Here is an 8,294-nt window from a genome sequence, read left to right on the forward strand (position 1 = left end):
GTCTACCTCAGATTACCCTGGAAGGGCCAGGTATGTCAAACATTTGAGCAACAGGTGAAGCTAGCTGTTTGACACTGCTACTACGCAGCAGCGACACAAGTGGTGTTCGTCACTAATGCTGAATGCTGCCGTCAAGCTAAAAGGGCATTCTGCCTATCACACAAATGAGTAATGTGGTATACAAAATTCAGTACTAGTGTGATGCTAGGTATGTAGGCCATGTGTCCCAAAGCCTGCGGTTCATATCAAACAACATGTGCCTTCCGCTGTTCGCAGCAGGCAAGTTACAGGTCATACCCAATCAGCCTGTGCTTGCAAAACTCAAAATACAGTGTCCCACACTAGATATGATTCCGCGATTGGACAACATTTGCTAAATAATCTTCAGTGTGCTAAAAATTACGGTGACAACCAATTTAAGATTGTCAGTCAGGCTCACAGTGTGGCGCATTTGTGTGTACTGGAAGCTACATATATTAATACATAGGACCCTGTTTTTTGCAGACAGAAAGAACATGTACACACATTTCACCTGTTTCGTCTAAACAAAATAAATGATAGCCATTCACTGGTTTATTCCTCAGGGCAATCACAGTCAAGCTGCCTAATTTAAAATTTCGAACAATACTTGGCAGTCAGTCACCATTAACTGGTGCATTCTCCATGGCAATGCCTCCATCAGTGTCCACTTGCCAACCAATCAGCACTCTCTTCTCATACAGTATAAAGTTGTTGCTTCCCCTGCGATTGTACTGTCGAGTGCAAGACGAAAAGCTTCAACAAAAAGTATTTATTTCAGCAATACTCAAATAGGTATTAACATCATTCTAATTTTTGATAAATATCCCCTCTGTGTGCACAGGCATGTGAGTCATTTGCAGTTGATTTTGTGACATTTGCACATTCTAAATATAGCAATTTCAATGCAAACGTTCTTAGTTAATTAGTCTCATGGAAGTTAAGCAATGCAAACCAGGAACGTGTATGCTATTTAGACACCTACATCAAGCTGCCCCCAACAGAAAAGGTAAGAAGCTGTGAGGGCTGCCTCAGCAGATTTCTTAAGTAGGTCAAGTAATCTAATAGAGAATCTTTGGACGAATTTTATAGCCCACCCACAGGCAGGAAAGCAGGCAGGGTGGACCCGTAAATTACGATGCCATGCTATCAGTGGCATACCTGCTGCCAGTCCACCACCCCCCATCACCTCCACGACCAATTCTGCAGTGTAGTGGTTGTCACTTTCACCTAACAGTGAAAGTTCCCCATTTTGAAATGGGCATAAACATTATTGTGTTTGACCTAGGACTGGATGCTGGTGAGTGAGATGTCTTATTTTTTAAAAAAATCTTTCAGTAAAAATCTAATTTTGCCTTTAGATAGCATTAACTGAAATCTACAGTTTAAATTCTAAAGTTCCCAGCATTAAGCAGGGTTTTATCAAGGTCTCCACTGGGTGAACAGTTGGGCTTAGTTAATTAAAGAAGCAGCTGAAACTGGTTCCTCTGTAACTGGGTCAGCTCGCCCTTCTCTTAGGAGCATATAAAGCCAGACAGCAAACTCAGTTTGACCTAGGACTGGATGTTGGTGGTCTTGGTAAGTAGTACCTGGTGAGTATTTCTACTGTCCAGTTTTTAAAGTAAAATTAGTCCTTACGTTAGATTAAGTGGTGTTTAAAGTATAAGTAGCAACGTCCCTCATATATATATATTTAATATCCCTTAAACTAGAGGAAATAAAAGTAAAGGGAATAGTTTAAGGGTAAGTCATGGCAGAGCAGCTTGGCCATGTGGAATGCTCCTCCATGTGCAATGTGGGAAGTCAGGGACACTTCCATTGTCCAGAGCAACCACATGTGCAGTAAGTGTCTCCAGCTGCAGCTACTCAAAATCCACATTTTGGAGCTGGAGCTGCAATCACTGTGGAGCATCTGCAAGGCTGAGATCCTTGTGGATAGCACATACAGTGAGGTCGTTACACCACAAGTTAAGAGTGCACAGGCAGAAAGGGAATGGGTGAGCACCAGACAGAGTAAAAGCACTCGGCAGGTAGTGTAGGAGTCCCCTGGGTCTTATCTCCCACTCTAACAGATTTTCTGTTTTGGATACTGCTGGGGGAGATGGTTTCTCAGGGAAACGCTGCAAGAGCTAAGTATGTGGCACCACGAGTTGCTCAGCTGCATTGTGTGGGGGAGTGGCATGGAAAAAAGAGTGGGAAAGCAATAGTGATAGGGTATTCTATCATAAGGGGAACAGATAGATGTTTCTGCAGCCACAGATGTGATACCAGGATGGTATGTTGCTTCCCTGGTGCCAGGGTCAAGCTGAGTGGCTGCAGGACATTCTTAAAGGGAAGGGTGTATAGCCAGAGGTGGTGATCAACATACCAACAGCATAGGTGAAAAGAGGGATGAGGTCCTAAAAGCAGAACATAGGAAGCTAAGAAATAAATTAAAAAGCAGGACCTCAAAGGTAGATCTCTGGATTACCCCCAGTGTCATGTGCTAGAGAGATCAGGAATAGGAGAATAGACCAGATAAAAGTATGGCTGGAGAGATGCTGTAGGAGGGAGGGATTTCGATTCCTGAGGCATTGGGACCAATTCTGGGGAAGATGGGACCTGTGCAAGCTGGGCAGGTTGCACATCAGCAGGACCAGGACCAATATTCCTGCAAGGATATTCACTAATACTGAAGGGGGAGGGCTTAAACTAGAGTGGCAGGAGGAAGGGAATCCAATTGGGGAGACACAAAAGAGAGAAACAAAGATAGAAAAGAAAAGCATAAAAGTTAAAAAGCAAATGTGGAAGGCAGAGGAATCAAGAGCTAGCAGCAAATGGGACCATAGTACAAAACAAATGTGTAAAAAATGTTAAAAAGACAAGTCAAAAGACACTGTATCTGAATGCACGGAACATTCACAAGAAGGTAGATAAATTAACAGTGCAAATAGATGTTAATGGGTACAATATGATTGTGATTATGGAGACATGACTGCAGGGTGACCAAGGCTGGGAACTGAATATCCAAGGATATTCAATATTTAGGAAGGACAGGCAAAAAGGCAAAGGAGGTGGGGTATGTTTTTAGTTAAGGATAAAATCAGTGCAATAGAGAAAAAGGAGATTGCTTCTATATCTAGATTTTGAGCCAATCTGGGTAGAGCTAAGAAGTAACAAGGGGTGGAAAACATTAGTGGGAGTTGTCTATTGGCCTCTTACAGTAGTGTAAGGTAGGGAATGGCATTAAACAGGAAATTAGAGATGCATGTAACAAGGGTGCTACAGTAATATAGACAACATTAAAAGACCAAAAGGGTGGAATTGACCCAGATTTGGACTGTGTGATAGTGGTTGTTTGGGTGGGGGGGAACGTTTTACCCACCGGCCGCAATGATGACTTTTCACGTTGTATCATCCCAATGCTGCATTCCCGGGAAACACGCCGTTTCAATGGCGGGCGGGCTCAGATTCGCCCGCCATGACATCACCTCACCACTTTATCATATTACGTCTTGCGCCATATTTAAAGTACAGCCGCACACACACCTCAGTGCTTTCAGCCTAGGACTGCTGCAAAGAAGAAATGGCCCTGAAAGGCAAGAAGCCTGCAGCCCTCCGATTTAGTGATGCATCCCTCAAGTGCCTTTTGGACACCGTGAAGGCCTGTGATGTCCTCTACCTCTGCCGTGATGTCCTCTACCCCTGCTCTGGCCACAGGAGGGACAGCAACATTACCAATCCTGCTTTGGGAGTTGGTGGTCAGTGCCAATTCCCTGCTAGAAAGGACAGCCACCCAGTAATGCAAGAGGATGAGTAATCTCCCCCTTTCCAACAGGGAATGTCACTCTTCTCATCACTCTCAATTCACACACTCTCAAACCCATCACATATCCACAGGGATCTCACTCACTGCCAGTTCAAGGGACATCATCATTCACTCTCTCTCTCTCTCTCTCTCTCTCTCTCTCTCTCTCTCTCTCTCTCTCTCTCTCTCTCTCTCTCTCTCTCTCTCTCTCTCTCTCTCTCTCTCTCTCTCTGTCCATCTGTATTCATGCAGGACAAGCTGCATGCAACAAGAGGGAGAGGTTGCAGACTGGTGGAGGAATGACTGAAATCAAGGTCCTCACGGACTTTGAAAATAGTCATTCAGCTGGACCATTCCTGTGCTGACGGTGAGGTCAGTGGTGATCTACCAAATGAGGATTCAGCAGTACAACATCCATCAGACAACCATGCTGGAAGTGATGTGTCCTGTTTCACAGTGCCCTGACATGAATTAATTACTCTCCTTGCTTTTGCAGGCACATCCGGGAAACAGCCGACGGAGTCCACGACCCAGGGCTCCAATTAAACCCATAGACACTTCAGAAGAGGAATCTGAAGGCACCCACGTTGAAGCCCAATTAAAGCGCTCACCGACACCCTCCAACACCACAGATGCCTCAGTGGGACCTAGTTCTAGAGTAGCCTCGGGATCACAACCTGGTGAGCACATCACACTTTCTGATCCACAGCAGGTGGAGGCAGGGAGTTCCAAGGTTTCCAGCACAAGGAGGACTGCTTGAGGCCAGAAATCTGAGTCTGAGTCTGATGACGAGCCTTTGGACTTGGTCATAACTCAGTTGCTGGAGCTGCAAAGGCAAACTCGGGAACATCAGGAAGGGATGTCCATTGCACTCCTCAGATCGCAAGGCATGATGGAGGAGTCCATCCAGCTTCAGGCTGAGGTGATAGCACCGGCATGACAATGCACAGAGACCAACACTGGTAGGATCGCAGCCACCATGGAGACTTTGGTCCAGGACATTGGTCCTGCACAGCTGCGTGTGTTTCTCACAATAAGAGTTTGTAAAAGAAGACTTGGTCCAGGCTGGTCTTTAGGTTCAAGCTGGTTTATTTTCAAGACAGATTCTCAGTGCTACTGCCTTCCAAGTAGCTTCCACCCAAAGTGTTCCAGCTGTATCTTTTTATTCTGTTTAGATGGAATAATCAATGCCCATCATCAAAAACTTCCCTTTGAAACTTCTCCCCTTGTAAAAATACAGCCTTTATATCAATCCATTTGCACTCCCAGGAATAGGATGCCAAAATAGATTTAAAAAAATCTTCAAACTCACTTTCCCCCACAATAAGTGAGTCCACTCTGACATCCTGATCCCTTAGTCTCTGTTCAAAGTCTCAGGCTATGAATCTTGCTTTGGCCTTTTATGGGCAGTCTGGGAGTATCTTTTCTGTACAAATTCATCTGAGATAAAGCTGGCTGTCCTCTGTCAGGTATTTCAGAATATAGCCCAAGTTTCTTCCAACTTTCTAACTCTTTCCATTTGACTTCCTTTTTCAGCTTATTTTTTGAATTTATTAGCAGCTACTAGAATCTCTTGGTCATAAGGACTTTCTACTTTTATTGAGATTCGTAGATTGATCTCTTGTCCTCATTCTTTTTAAGCTACAGCCTCTACTCCCATTCCTCTCCCTTCCTGGACTACTGCTATATGATCTTTCTCCCATGCGAGCAGAACCTTGTCTGCAAGTCCATGATTTTTTTTTTCTAGGTTCATGACCGCTTTCTGGTCCACTGTCAGAACTGATACTGCACTTTCTGGGTTTCCACACTTTTACCTCGGTTTGCCAATTGATAGGTCTTGTCTCCTGTCCTTCATCCTGCACATTTAGCCAATGTTTGTATTTACCAGTAACATTTCCTGCTCACCTTATGATGGTGGCATCCCTCCACACACTGGTCCCTTCTGTTATGTTACCTCTGTTCCTACTTTGGGTAGTTGCCCTTTTGGATGAATAGCATTATTTTGTACCTTAGTGTTACTTTGTTCATAGACAGTCAACCCTGATCTGCTGTCATCTGCTCCTTATAACTAGTGCGTGTGGTCTTCTCACATTCTACATCCTGCTCGGAATCTGCCAAGGCATAGTCAGTACCAATTAACCGTGAAAAATGTACCCTAACCGGTTGAATGCTGTGTTGCACAATTAGTACTTTCCCATCACTCCCTATTACCTTGCCAGGTCCTTTCCACTCTTTCTTGCCTTCCCTTTAATAACATTCCCTGTCTCCTTGTCTAAACTGTATTCCTGATGGCCTTATACGGTGCCATAGGGCTCGCCTAATTCTCTTCAAAACCTCAACTTTAATGAAAGCATTTCTACCCACATGCAAAACATTCAGATGAGCAGAAAAAGTGGAGCTAATGCTGAAACCTTCTACAGCAGGGGGAGCAGCTAATAACACCAAAGGCAACTTTGGATTTCTTCCGTGCAGCAACTGGCATGGACTGTATCCCCAACCACTTGCAAAGTGTTCTTTGCGTGCACCGCCCATGCTGGAGCCATTTGTAATTTACAATCTGGTTGATCAGCCAATATATTGTGTAACATGTTGTCTACTGCCAGGTTTCTTTCACAAAGACCATTACTAAACAGGCTCTCAGCTGCAGTCTGCATAACTATGATGATTAAATTTTTACACATATCTTGCAATTTCTCATTGATTACTGTTTTTGGTGGGGAATTCGCCAATCAGCAAAGCTGATACCATCCTCTGCTGCCATCTTACTTACAATAAGAGGTTATGTTGAAGAATTAGTCAAGGCTGGTCTTTTGGTTCAAGCTAGTTTATTTTCAAGATAGCTCCTGACTTCCAAATAGCTTCCACACAGTGTTCCAGCTGTATCTTTTTATTCTGTTTAGCTGGGATAATCAATGCCCATCATCTGTTTAACTAGCAATTTTCTTTAACAAGGTGATTGCCATGTAGTGTGATTATTTATACATTGACAGCGCGGGCTGAACTCCATCACTGATGCCTTAGTTGGCCTCCAGCATTGTCAACACGATAGGGATGTGGGGGAGCTCGATCTCACTCCAGTTCCCCCTTCCCCTCAAGGAGCCAGCCAGCATCGCTCAGGCACCCATTAGGAGGGGGATCAGCAGGTGCACAGGGCAGAGCCATCCACCCAAGTGATACAAGTGGACGGCCTGTCTGAATCCCCTCTTCCTGTGATCACAGCAGCTCCAGCTCTGCAGGCTACTGCCATACAGCAGGACCCTGAAAGCAGGCCAGGGCCGTCCAAGTCACAGACCTCCAGAGGACGCCTGCCAAGGTCACAGGGCATAGCAGTCAGCAGGCTACCTCCACCTCTGCTGTGGATGTCGGGGGAGCACCAATACGTAGCAGTGGGTTTAAGAGGATGTAACTCTTTCGAGTACAAACACGTTTCCATCTGTTCCTATTCAGATGAAATTACATTGTTTCATAATTTGCCATGGTGAGATTTGAACTCTTGATACTCTTTTGAGTAAACCTGTTTCCATCTGTTTCAGATGAAGTTACATTGTTTCATAGTTTGCCATTGTGAGATTTGAACTCTTGATCTTGGGGTTACAAACCCAATACCATAACCACTTGGCTATTTGCACAGCCTGGGCACAGCTGTTAATCACTTGTACATAATGTTCACTATTGTCAATAAACTCCCAAGAATGTCTCCCTGCCTATGACTCCTTGTTCTGATGAGCAAGTATTCGTGTCACTCAGATGTGAAACCTTTTTTTTCTGCACAAGATAAAGGCAGTTGTCTCAGTCCAGGTCCTCTTCCCTGTGCTTTGTGCAACCTTCAAACTAAAGTGATTGTCCGGCTTCACACTCACTGGACACGTTACTGATGCCTGCACCTCGATGGTGCTCGTCATTGCTGCCAGAATGTCATGGGCAAGCGTCACAGAGTTCCATCATTCTCTGTATGCTTCAGCACCTTTGAGGTGGGGCTGGGCCCTCTGTCTCGTCAGCATCTTTGACAGGTGACACTGTGCTCCTGAAGGGGTCAGGTGCTGAAGACTGACAGAGGATCAGATGCATTTAAAGTTTCACAACAGCATCTCCATGATATGACCCTGATCACATCATGATCAAGCAAGCTGCCCTTGGCCAGACAAGAGTCAAACATTCACAGAGGCTATGTGAAGATCTATGGAGTGTCCTCACTTGATGTCGTCATCATCATCATCATCCTCCTGGAACCAAGCAACTATTAGGGCCTCCACTGTGTCTCATGGCAGGAGTCTTATGATAGAGGGTATGTGTGCTGCCATGAGACAAAATGGAGTCAAATGTTTACAGATGCAACGTGAGGATCTATGGTGTCCCGTCGCTGCATGTTGTCGTCATCCTCCACAAATCTAGCAGCTATGAGCATGCCTGCCTCGTCTGGCCATGCAAAGGCCTCATCGCTGTCATCCTTTCCTTCGAAGATCTCCTTCAGCACTGGAGTTTAGAAGAA

This window comes from Carcharodon carcharias, chromosome 1, assembly GCF_017639515.1.
Source record: "Carcharodon carcharias isolate sCarCar2 chromosome 1, sCarCar2.pri, whole genome shotgun sequence".
Lineage (NCBI taxonomy): Eukaryota > Metazoa > Chordata > Chondrichthyes > Lamniformes > Lamnidae > Carcharodon > Carcharodon carcharias.